This window comes from Paralichthys olivaceus, chromosome 17 (assembly GCF_024713975.1).
Source record: "Paralichthys olivaceus isolate ysfri-2021 chromosome 17, ASM2471397v2, whole genome shotgun sequence".
NCBI lineage: Eukaryota > Metazoa > Chordata > Actinopteri > Pleuronectiformes > Paralichthyidae > Paralichthys > Paralichthys olivaceus.
In genome coordinates, this window is record NC_091109.1 from 16,241,598 (window position 1) to 16,255,168 (window position 13,571).

General features: G+C 40.9%; 1 long non-coding RNA gene across 1 annotated transcript; it reads right to left on the bottom strand.

The window, feature by feature from the left end:
- Window positions 1–4,004: 4,004 nt before the first annotated feature.
- On the bottom strand, window positions 4,005–8,395 carry LOC138405286 (uncharacterized). The gene is made up of 3 exons (XR_011239001.1): window positions 7,947–8,395; window positions 7,753–7,811; window positions 4,005–4,495 (listed from the first exon to the last, which is right to left on the bottom strand). It is a non-coding gene; the product is annotated as an uncharacterized lncRNA (long non-coding RNA).
- Between the last annotated feature and the right edge of the window lie 5,176 nt (window positions 8,396–13,571).

The following is a 13,571-nucleotide window of genomic DNA, read 5'->3' on the forward strand; positions in this document are numbered from 1 at the left end:
GCTTCTGCTGTGGGAATGCCTATCTCCGGGAAGTTGGTGGACATGGCGGTTACGCTCTGTGTCCCTACGCTGCCTTTTGTCACCCCCCTTTGGTTTGTTGTGAGGGTGAAGTTTTGAGGCGGCGGATGTATTTGACACCTTGGTGTTTGAGTTGACAGGCTCAGGTGCACCTACTGTAGCCTTGGAAGTGACAACAGTTTCCCAAGCTACCTGTGTCATCTTCCTGATCTGCTGCATTGAAGGTTTACCTTGCTGTGTCATCAGTACCACATGTGTGCGTATACATGGATGTAGGTTACGCAAGAACAAGGACTTGAAGGTGGGGTGTTCTTCTAGGCCTGGTGTGTTCTTTCCCTGAAAATAAACATTTTCGTCTGAAATACGTCTGAAATAATCTCTGGGATTTTCGCGACGGGAATGTTTAATTTGGGATGCTGTAACAATGGATGTTATCTCGTCAACAGTAGAGGAGAATTCCTCGACTAGTGCTTGACGGAGCTCTGTAAAGTTATTTATGACACTGGCAGGAAGTGTCTGAATAAACTTGTGAACAGCTGTAGAGCTGGTTTTCCACACAAGTTTGACCTTCTCTCTCTCTGATGCATTTGGCATGTCAATTAGATTGAGATCTAGTTCCCTAAAGTAATTGTCAACATTGTTATCACCATTTCCTGGGTCAAATTGTCCAATATCTTTAGCTAGAAACTCAAGCAAATCAAAACACGGACATTGTGAGGTCCGGGCACGTGCATCACCTGCTACAGGTCTCTCTGGTTGAGGGGGAGGAGCTAAACTATCCTGGAATGTTGTACTCCCCGCTTCGGAGAGTTGTGCACAGAAAAATGTGTCATGCATCAGTGGCTGAGAAGAATATGAGGCAGAATATCTTCTGGAGGATAAATTGCATGTGTCATCAATGTGAGTGTCAGAGAGGTGGGAAGTTAGAGAGCTGTAACCTCTGTCTGTCAGTGGAGGTTCAGGAGGTGACTTAATTCCCAAAGATTTAGGGTCGGATTGGATTCTGTCCCATCCTTGGACTGAAGAGGGAGTTAACTTTGCACTATTGAAGGAGTGTGAATTGGAATAACCAGAATCACTTTGACTGAACAACTGACATGAGGCCAGGCCTTCTAATCTAAGTTTTAGGAACTCCTCCTTGTGTGAATAGAGATCTGACTCTGCTGATTGCAGATCTTCTAAATAGTGCAGGGCTTTCTTATTAGCAGATTGAACCTCCTGGAGGAGAAGAGCATTTTGAGCTCTCAGGGCTTTTGCCTCCTGTTCTAGGGCTGCTTTGCTTTGACAGGCAAGGTTGGTTTGCCTGTGGAAATTTAAAAGCAAACATCTCAACAATGGACCCTTGGATGCTGTCTGTGCATCACACCTGTCGTCAAGTAGTGAGTCTATCTCTTTCCTACACTCACTGAAGTTCAACTTAGTGATGAATTCAGGGTAGCCAGGGTTCAGGCTTTGTGCAAGGGAAGAAACAAACTGTTCTACACAGGGGTTCTCCATTGTTGGGTCTGAAATACAAGGATTAGATTTACAAGGTATATAAATCAACAAATCAGTGTGGTTGGCTACGGTGTTGCTCTGGCAGACACCTTGTAGTGTAGTTTTGGTCGTACACTAGCCTAACCAAAATTATGGTGGGTAAATCAGTTCACCAAAATGGTTTAATCACACTAAATGATATGCAGGGCAGTGACAGTTAGGGGTTCTATAAATTCACAGGGCTGGAAGCACGCTGTGGCTCTTTCTCAGGCTCTCTTATCCAACTTAGGCTGAAATGCTTGGCAGTAACAGTCAGGTATAAGCTCTGTTACATAGGGCCGGGGCCACGCTATGTCTTAATTACAGCACTTAACAGTTACAGGAAATTTGACAGCTTGACCAGTTAACATTGAATATGAGATATTCAAATGTTAAAAGACATTCTTAAAATTTGACAAGGAATATTCAATTGGAGTTATTAGCAACAATAGCAAGCTTTAAGTGTAACACTATGAGGACTTAGAATGGTTGTTATTAATAATTTATTATTAATAAAGGGTTCAATCACAAATACAATTTCACCACAATACACTTGTTTGTAAGTACGGTTGAATGTCTACTCCGGTGGCAGACTAGTGGAATTCAATTCAAACTTTGGCTTGACTGAAAATTCAGGATTCCACTTATTTCAGTTTTTTTTTTCTTTTTCAATATTGCATAATTATGAATTATTGCCAACTGTACTCTGCCTCACACAGGGCATCATTAATGTTGGTATTAATGACTTTCCCTCACACGGGGGCACCATTAATGTTGTGCACTTGCTGGTCAGACCTTGTGTCGTGGCCAGTTGTGCTGAAGTTCTTAGGAAGGCTCTCGCGTCGCTGCCTTTGGAAGGTTTTTTTAGCAGTCTGCTCCAGGCAGGTCTGCTGGAAGTTGAGGAGCTTGTGGAGGGAGGAAGTCTCCCTGGCTGGGAGAGCAGGGCCAGACCCTACTCCTCCAGGAGAGGTCAGCAGGGGAAGAGAAGAGAGAAGAAGCGAAGAGAGAAGAGGGCGAGGAGAGGGGAAACTCGGCTTATATTGGCCTGGTGACCTCGTGGGTCATGGGGCACACAGTGACCAATAGTGGTTGAGAGTTGTCTCCAGGAGCAGTTTTACCACCTATGTGTGAAGATGAAGCACCCTGGGAGACTGAGTTCTGGAAGCTCTACTTTGTCTCCAGAGCAAAGGAGACATGCGGTCAGGCTTTTGACTACACATGTAGGCCCAACTATGGTTCACAGATACCAGGTCCCAACACTGATAATATATTGCAACTCACAATTAAGAACACTATACTCACTCAGTAACACAAATATAGAATAGCCAATAGTTTCTCCACAGCCACGGTGTACTACTATTCCACAGACGACGCACAGTTAGCATTGCAGGAGATTAATGTGCCTAATGTTAGCTTAATCATCGTCATGTAATTATCAATATTACTTCACGCTACAAGAACATACCGTATTACAAATAGTTTCCTGAGCACATATACACATTCACCTAACACACTGGTAAATATTAACCATTACTATGAGGTGCTGCTATCAAAATGGAACTTCAGAAATGGGCTTAATTGATACCAAAAGTCACAAAGGTCACCTGGGCCCCTCTGCAGTTTAGGTGAAAATCAGTTATGCAGGCTCAAAGAGCCCATCGTGACCAGTGGGTCAAATTTGGGGCTCCTAGGCCCTTGGGAAGCCCTGAAAGGGATTGTAATTTTCCCAAAAAGCTCCAGAACCAAGAGGCTGCAAACCCTGTTTAGGCCCCTGACCAGCTAGAGGGCTGAAATCCAAGTGACAACTCATGTAACGTTGATAAGAAATTCCCTCAAGCAGTCAAAGTTACCAGATATAATGAAATTCCCTACTGACAGTCCTAACATATCACATTCACAGTGATGTTACTCTGACCTTTAACTTCGAATGGAATAAAACCCTTCATCTTTGAATTGAATTTAATATTTTTACCAAGTTTGACGACATTCCCATGAGCTGATCTTTAGATATCAATTTAAGAAAAAATATTTACATACTTTGTGAGAACACTGTGACATTTGGCTACCAAAATGAAACCCAAATTCATGTGAATGTTTGTGGCAAATGTGAAAGAATTCCCTGAAGGCATTTCGGATATATCACATATACAAGGCAAGAAGTGTGCTTTGTGAGGTCCTAGTGACCTTGCCATTTGATCTTTGACAACTGAATTCTATTCAAGTCATCATTGAGTCCAAATGAATGTTTGTGCCACATGTAATTATATTTCCTTTGGACAATCTTGATAAATTATATTAAAATATTATATTATATAAAACAATGCAAAGTCATGTGAGCTTGACTTTTTGACCTTTGACTAACATAACGTAGTTGTTCATGAGATATCGCATTCACATGAATGGGACTGACAGATGGATGGACAACTTGAAAACATAATGCCTCTGGCCATACTGAATGTGCAAATGGTAAATTCAATTCAATTCAATTCAATTTTATTTATATAGCGCCAAGTCATAATTTACATTATCTCAAGGCACTTTACATTTAAAGGTCAAGACCTTAAAACAATATTAACATAGAGAAACCCAACAGTTCCCACAATGAGCAAGCACAGGCGACTGTGGAGAGGAAAAACTCCCTCATTAACAGGGAGAAACCTCTGGCAGAACCAGGCTCAATGTGGGCGGTCATCTGCCTCGACCGGTTGGGGTGAGGAAAGAAAAGTAAGGGGGGAGGAAAGGAGAGATGGTTGGAAAGCGGGGGAGAGAAGAGAGAGATGAGGTGGAGAGAGAGAGACCAGTAACAATTTGGCACCATCAAAATCAAGACTAACCATAACAATAACAATGTATAGATCTACAACATGACTAGATATATTAATGAATTGCTGAGTTATTGTAATAAATGAAGACAATGGTGATGGTGGTCGTTGTTGTCCTGTAGTCCCGGTGCCGGAGTTATCTGAAACGAGATAGAGAGAAGAGCCAGAGGGACTATGGGAGGACAAAGTGACACTTTGACATGATGACATGTTAAAACTAATAGCAGCACTCGTGCTGCAGCATTTTGGACCAACTGGAGACTTTTAACAGTCTTCATGGAGCATCCTGCTAATAGAGAGTTGCAGTAATCTAATCTAGAGGTTACAAACGCGTGGACTAGTTTTTCAGCATCCTGCTTAGACAGGATGTTTCTAATTTTGTTAATATTGCGCAGATGGAAGAAAGCCATTCTAGACACTAGTTTAATATGGGGGTCAAATGACATGTCTTGGTCGAACAACACTCCAAGGTTCCTCACAGTGGAGCTGGAAGCCAGACTGACACCATCCAAAGTGACTATCTGGTCAGACAGTGTTTGTCTGAGATGTTTAGGGCCAATTACAACAACCTCAGTTTTGTCTGAGTTTAAAAGTAGAAAATTTTGGGTCATCCACGCCTTGATATCTTTGAGACATTCCTGAAGTTGAACTAGGCGATTAGATTCATCATGCTTCATGGAAATATACAATTGGGTGTCGTCTGCATAGCAGTGGAATTGTATGTGGTGCTGTCTGATAATGTTGCCTAAGGAGAGCATATATAAGGTGAACAGTATTGGTCCAAGGACAGAACCTTGTGGAACTCCATGATTAACTTGCATGTGCATGGAGGAGTCATTGTTAACATTTACAAATTGGAATCTATCTGATAAATATTATTTAAACCAGTGTAGTGCTGTTCCTTTAATTCCTATATGTTGTTCTAATCTCTGTAGCAGAATCTTATGATCTATTGTGTCGAAGGCTGCATTAAGGTCCAACAAGACGAGGACAGAGACAAGTCCATCATCTGATGCCATAAGAAGGTCATTAGTGACTTTCAATAGTGCTGTTTCTGTGCTGTGATAGGTTCTAAATCCTGACTGAAATTTTTCCAATAAAACGTTACTATCTAAGTAACCACACAGCTGGTTAGCAACGGCTTTTTCTAGGATTTTGGAAATGAAGGGCAGGTTGGATATGGGTCTATAGTTAGCTAAAACCTCTGGATCAAGCGTAGGCTTTTTAAGCAGAGGTTTAATAACGGCTACCTTAAAAGCCTGTGGTACGTAGCCGGTTAGCAAAGACATATTAATCTGATTTAAAATGGAACTGTCAATTAGGGGGAGGACTTCTTTAAAAAGTCTAGTTGGAACAGAGTCCAGCTGACAAGTAGTTGGTTTAGATGATGAAACTAACGAGGTCAGTTCAGGAAGATCAACAGAGTAAAATTTGTTTAGACATAAATCTGGTGCTACGGTTTCAGGACCAGACATTGTATCCGTGTTATTCACTGGGAGGTGGTGGTGGATTTTATCCCTGATGGTTGTGATTTTATTAGCGAAGAAGCTCATGAAGTCATTGCTTCTCAGATCTAGAGGAATAGATGGGTCAGTAGAGGTGTGACTTTCTGTCAGCCTGGCTACAGTGCTGAAGAGGAACCTGGGGTTGTTCCTATTTTCTTCTATTAGTAATGAATAATAAGAGGTTTGGGCATTTCTAAGTGCTTTTTTGTAATTTATAAGGCTATTCTTCCAGGCTAGGTGGAAGTCTTGGCGATTGGTGGAACGCCACTTCCTTTCTAGCTTCCGCGATGTCTGTTTTAGAACGCGCGTTTGGGAATTATACCACGGAGCTAATCTCCTCTGATTTACTTTCTTCTTTTTTAATGGGGCTGTCACAGTTATGTATTTTCAGTGTTCCTCTCATGTTCCCTTCTGCCTTCCTCTGTGCTCCATCCTGTGATTCTCCTGTGTTGTTCTCTGTGTCCCTCTCCTGAGTTCCCCTCCTTGTCCCTCGCTATGTTCCACCCTGTGATTCTCCTGTGTTGTTCTCTGTGTCCCTCTCCTGTGTTCCCCTCCTTGTCCCTCGCTATGTTCCACCCTGTGATTCTCCTGTGTTGTTCTCTGTGTCCCTCTCCTGTGTTCCCCTCCTTGTCCCTCGCTATGTTTCACCCTGTGCCTCTCCTGTGTTCATCCCTGTCTTGGTTATTGTATTTTGTTCTCGTTGATAAGTTTGTTCAGTGCTTCCTGTTTTATTTTGTAGTCCTTGCTCCCTGTGTGTTTTCACCCATTGACTTCCTGCCCTCATCAGGTTCACCTGTTTGTCTTGTGCCACCTGTCCCCAGTTACTCATTAGTTCCAGTCTGTATATAAGTCTTTGTGTTTCCCCCATGTGGTTGTTGGTTCGTCATCGTCATGTCTGGTCTGGTCCTGTCCGTCATCGAGATTCTTGTTCTGTCTGTTCTTGTGTCCCGTCAGCTCTCGTCACGTTACCCCGTAAGTTTGTATCCTGCCCTGTTCTGTGTTCCACTCGGCTTTTTGAGTGCGACTTTTGTTTTCCTGAAGATTTCTTGTGTTACGTTTACCCCCTGTTAAATAAAATACACTTTTTGTTAAACCTTATTTAGTTTCTGCGTTTTGGTCCTCCCCTTCTCACGTCACCCCCCCACTCGAATCCTGACAGGGGCGACAGCTTCAAGTGCTGTTTTTAGTGAGGCTGCAGTACTATTTACAAAGTTATCAACTAGTGTGGGAGTAAGGTTTTGATAATCTTCTTGTATTGTACTGACACATGGCTGAGAGGGAAGTGAGGAGGGGAGCAGTTGTTTAAATTTGTGAACAGTTTTGTCAGATAAACATCGACTGTAATAGACTTTCCGTCCAGAATTGACGTAATTAACAATTCAGAATTCAAATGTAAGTAAAAAATGGTCAGACAGAAGCGGGTTCTGTTGGAATATTGTTATATTTTCTATGTCAATGCCATATGTCAGGACAAGATCAAGAGTGTGATTCAGGCAGTGGGTCGGTTGATTCACATGTTGAGTGAAACCAATCGAGTCTATTATTGATTTAAATGCTGAACTAAGGCTGTCATTGGCAACATCTACATGAATATTGAAATCACCGGCTATAATGATTTGATCTGTTTTAAGAACTAGTTCTGATAAAAATTCAGAGAATTCAGATAAAGAAATAAATATAGCAATACATGATAAATAATTTCTTCCATGTTCTTTTATTTTACATGGATGGTTTCTTGACAAAACAAGCCAACTCTATAAATGTGAACTGAGTGTCAGAAATTAACACGACATTCATAGCATCTGCAAACAATTTTTCCCCACAAATTTCTGTAACTTTCTGAGAATCTACATCACAGTATATTGTAGAATATCATGTGTTTCAATACTCACCTTATTGATGGAACCTCAGTGATGTCTACTGTCCCTGGCTCAGACACTCTCTCAAGCATCTACGGTACATGTCAAGACAGGTAATGGTAGCATTAAAATAACATTAGATAACTACAATTCAGTTGAACTATTATAGTTTCAGATATTAACCATTTAATTCTGAGTTCAGTCAGGAACCCTTTGTTATGATTTACCCATTTGTTGCCAATGGGGACACAGTTATGATTGGCGCTGAAGGCTCCATTCTTTGGATGTTCCCTGGTTAGCTGAGCAGCGTGCTAAGTTAAGACAGGGAACATATGCAGAACCCCCCAGTGGGCGTAGCAGGCAAGGTACTTTGGTTAAGATAATTTACCACAACCGTGTTTGTACTCTCTGCTGCGGCGGCAATTTCTGTGAAACAAGCACAAAGTCAAACACTTCTTTCTATAAGTTTAATTCAGCATCTGCAGATGGACTCATTAGTACACATCACCTGATTGACATGCACAAATGAGCAAAGAACATAGGAGAATCTGTGTTCTTATAACTCACAGCCCCCTCCCACTAAGCATGCAAAGGTATATACGTATTACCCTTCTTTAGTTTCACTCAGTGAAGGAGACATCCTGTCCTTTTGTTTACATGTTCTGTGGATGACCCCCCCTGTGAGAACCCAGTTGTTTGATCCCAATCAGAGATACTAAAAGATACCATAAAGTTGTGGTTTCTCAAGGCCATAAAACTCAAGTCTCTTAAGCCACCATCGTAAACCTTAAAGTTGCCCTTTTCGATTAACAATTTGGTCAACCATTTGGTCAGTCCTCGACATACAGTACATGTCTGCTCATGCAATTATACATACACAAATGTAACATTTCCATTACAGTGCTAAAAGTGTTAGAGCTGAGCAGGGATCAGTGAGGATGAGGTCGTATTTAAAGAGACCAATTTGGTGAGAGAATGGGCTGTGATTGGTGGGTGACTGACGAGTACCCATAAACCTATCGGTAGCTGAGCACATGACTCTGTGTCCTGCATGAACTAACACAATGCTTCATTAGTCACAATTCAAGTTCAGGATTTCTACGATGACATTCTCACTTTAAACTTAATTTAAAGTATCTTGAATTGAGGCAAATTAAAGCTGACCTTGAATTATGATCAGTCACAATCAAATTGTCATATATCAAAAATCATAAACTGGATTTATTTTCATAATTAATTATGGATAAAATTACAAGGTATGTTGCAGAAATCTGAAATGGATATATATATCATTGAGCATTGTACAGGTTACATTGTACAAGTACATGTTCTACTGAATAAGGGATCAGCCACTTGCTATCTGTAATACAAACAGCCATCATCAGGAACATCAGAGAGATCATAGTTAATAATCATCCCAAGGTACTTGTAGTTCTCTACAAAGTCTACCACATGTCCATTGATGATAGTATTCTAAGAGTTTGAGGACTGATGCCTAAAACTCATGTCCTTGGTTTTTGTCACATTTAGTAGTAAAAATGCACAGTCACACCAATACAGATTCACAATCCACAATGGGACCATGGTTGTTCTCATCTGCATGGAGGAGACTGACTGTCACAGAGTCATCAGCAAATTTGAAAAGTAATCTGTTGTCATGCCAGCTGCGGCAGTCATCAGTATACACATTATAGAGGGGAGGTGAAAGGACACAGGAGGAGACCCTGTGGATGATGACAATGTGTCTTACATGCATTACTTTCTGTGTCAGTTGTCAGTTGCAGCTCGAGGCATGTATCCAAAATTATCTTTTCCAGGCACTATACTGATACTGTAGTCACTACAAGTTACGCACGTTCCATTTTGCCTGGGGGACATTTAAAACAAACCAGTCTACAACACAATAAAAATCACATGAAAATCAACCCCCCTCCTCATCTTTTCATATTTTTTTACTCCTCAATTTTTTAATGTGGATTTAGAATTTGATACTGAGCATAGCTGTGAATTGCCCCCCCAAATAGAAATGGTACAAGTTGTCAAATAAATGTTATCTACATAAATCCCCACAGATTTCCAAAACATTCTCAGAACACAGTTTACATCACAGTATATTATAAGGTATCACATTTTTAATTATTCACCTTATTGATGGAACCTCAACCATATTTACTGTCCCTGGCTCAGACTCTCTCTCAAGCATCTACAGTAGGTGTTTTCATTCCCAAAACACAGGCTCTCTTGTGGTTCCAAGAGTCTGTAAGAGTAGAACAGGAGGTAGAGCATTCAGCTACCAGGCAGACAACTTCTGTGCATTTACGGTTAAACTTAAAACATTCTTTTTTGATAAAGCCTTGCTGGATCAGGTGAGTCCTGAACCATCCCTTAAGCTGCTATAGGTCTAGACTGCCGGGAAAACTCCCGTCATCCACAGAGCACTTCTCCACTTCTCTCTGTCTCTCTGCCCCCCCCCCCCCCCCCCCCCCCCCCCCCCCCCACTCATTTATTTTTTTTAATAAATGTCAAAAACTATGTTATTGACGTGTCTCTTTTCTCCCATAGTCCCTCTCTCTCTTTCTCTCTCTCATTGCAGATACCTCTGACTCCAGAACTGAAGGAGAACAACAATTATTATTATTATTATTATTAACAACAATACTTAATTAATTATTATATTAATTGTTGCTGCCATCATTGATTATCAATAACTTCTATACACTGTGTTTGTTTACATTTTAACTAGTAAGAGCTGACTAGTAAGTAACTAGAACTAGTAAGAGCTGAACACTTGAGCACCTGATGGTGCTCAAGTGTTCCGGTCTCTCTCGCCTCCCCCTCCCCACTATTTCTCTTCTCTCCCCATTTTTCTCTGCTCACCCCAACCAGTAGAGGCAGATGACCGTCCATATTGAACCTGGTTCTGCTAGAGGTTTCTCCCTGTAAGTGAGGGAGTTTTTACTCTTCACAGTCACCAAAGTGCTTGCTCATTGTGGGAACTGTTATGTTTCTTTATATTAAACAAGATTTGAAGGTCTTGACCTTCTATGTATAGTTCCTTGAGATATATATATATATATATATATATATATATATATATATATATTATGATTTAGCGCTATACAAATAAACAGTCTTGGACATGGAATATCGTGAATCGTCTTCATAAAAGTGACACTAAAAACTCAAAGTACTCTTCAAATAAAGTTTCTCCAAACGTGTTTGTTATTTTATGTAGTTATTAACACGATATTCCATGTCCAAGAGTCCATTTCCCCAGATAAGATGTTTTTTTTTCCATTATTTGCCACTATAAACACACTCTGACCTCCTCGAGCTTTTATTTTGGTACTTCCTGTTACCGGCATTTGAATTTGCATATTAGTTAAATAATTAGTTTCACCCGAAACATTTAGATTTAATATTTAGATTCAGATTTAACATTTAGATTTAGAATTAACATTTAGATTTAGAATTAACATTTAGATTTAGAATTATCATTTAGATTTAACATTTAGACTTAGATTAAGATTTAACATTTAGATTTAGATTTAACATTTAGATTTAAAATTTAGATTTAGTTTCAGATTTAACATTTAGATTTAGATTTAACATTTAGATTTAAAATTTAGATTTAGTTTCAGATTTAACATTTAGATTTTAGATTTAACATTTAGATTTAGATTTAACATTTAGTTTTAGATTCAGATTTAACTTTTAGATTTAACATTTAGATTGCATAGTTAGATTTAGATTTAAATTTAACATTTAGATTTATATTTAGCATTTATATTTAACATTTAAGTGTAACATTTAACATTTGGATTTAAATATTCAAAATATCTCTAAGTTAACAAATATTGTTGTAAATGTGCAAAAAAGTGACTCAAAATTTTTTTAAACATGGTTTGAAGCTAAATGTGACAAAATGTTGCTGTTATTTTCAGCGTGAGCTGCTTTACAAACTGCACCCCATAAAAGAACAGTTGAAGTAGCATACAAAATAGCCGTGGTATTAATGATAAACTAATCGCATGAGGGATCGTCTCAGTTGTTAATTTGGAAAAAGGGAAACTGTAATAAAGTTATTGCATTACCTGAAAGGGACTTGTCTGCCCCTGCTGCCTTCACCGTCTCTCATCCTTCCCACTCGCTCTCTCTTGCTCGCTCTCTCCCACTCCATACAGCGTGTATATGTGTGGCGTACACATATACACTGCCCCTTCTCTTAAAGGAGCCACACCACTCTTACAACACTCTTCTGCAGCAGACATTTGATAATTTCATCATATCAACCCGTTACGCTATAATGTGAGCCGTATAATGTTATTAAAAATTAAAAACAAGAAAGATCTTACCTTTGCACCTTTCCTGCCACACAGGGAAAGACAACGCCTCCACGACACACACAAATGAAACTTATCTCTCTCTCACGTGTGTGTGTGTGTGTGTGTGTGTGTGTGTGTGTGTGTGTGTGTGTGTGTGTGCGCGCGCGTCGGGTCAGATCAAGGTGGTCAGCGGGACCTTTCATGTGACACCTGCATTTAGAGACGCGGTCTTTCCCTGCGTGGAGTTGGAGAGAGCGAGCGACCTCCGGTGACCACGGACAACGATATTCCGGCTGAAATCTTGATACGGACACACAGGGGATGCAGAGGACGCAAAAAACTACAGAGGAAAAGGGAGGCTGTGAAACAACAAAGACTTATCAAGAAGAGCTATAAGCCGAGTCTTCCCTCCGTTGTCATGGGAAACGTGAGATCGCTGGGGAATAAGATGGACGAGCTGACTGCACTGGTCCAAAGTCAGAAGGAGTATCGTGAGTGTAGTTTAATGTGCTTTACGGAGACATGGCTGCACCAGGATGTTCCCGACGACAACACCACCATCAAGGGCTTCCATACAGTGCGCATGGACAGAGACAGCGTTCAGAGCGGTAAGCGCAAAGGAGGGGGTCTTTGCAGGCGACTGAAAGACCGCGTCTCTAAATGCAGGTGTCACATGAAAGGTCCCACTGATCACCTTGATCTGACCCGACACACACAGACACGTGAGAGAGAGAGAGAGATAAGTTTCATTTCTGATGAAAGTGTGTGTCGTGGAGGCGTGGTCTTCCCCTGTGTAGGAGAGGTGTATAGGCTGGTAAGATCTTTGTTGTTTTTTAAATCTTTAATAACGTTATATGGATCACATTATAGCGTAACGAGTTGATATGAAGCGGAGCTCCGGTGTGTTGTTTTCCAATTGCTGGTGAAAGTGAAGGGGGTTAACCCCGCAGTAAGCAACATCACCTTCGGCCCTGGATGGAACACACCTCTGGCTACGACCGGTGAGCTCAAGGAGGCCTCAAGGAGGCCTCATCACTACTGACACGTAATTCAAAGACAGTACTTTACTCACCACAGACACTGCAGCACAGACGTCTTCCACTTCTCCATCAGGACATCAGCCGAACAACAAACGATGATATTCATCCGACATGTGAGTGAAAACTCCTCCACAGACTCCGCTCGTGCTCGGTGACGGGGATTGGCCTGTTAGCTCAGGTGAAGCCGAGCAGACCACAGGCTAACAGCCAGAGTGACGAGCTAACGGTGACGTCACATGTCAATCAAGTGATAATCATTCACAATTTCAAACCTCTATATTATCTAAACGAGCGAGTTAGAAAAAAAATCACCCCTCCCCAGAGTTGTCATGAAGGAAGAACTTACTGTTTGAGAATAAAACCGTTTTTTGAACCAGGCTGTAAACAGGTTTAATTCTGCTCTAAAGTCTGGCGTTGGAGCCAGTCTCAAGTGGCCACCCAGTGAACTGCAGTTATTTGCACTTCCGTATTGGCCTCAGCGCTCAGC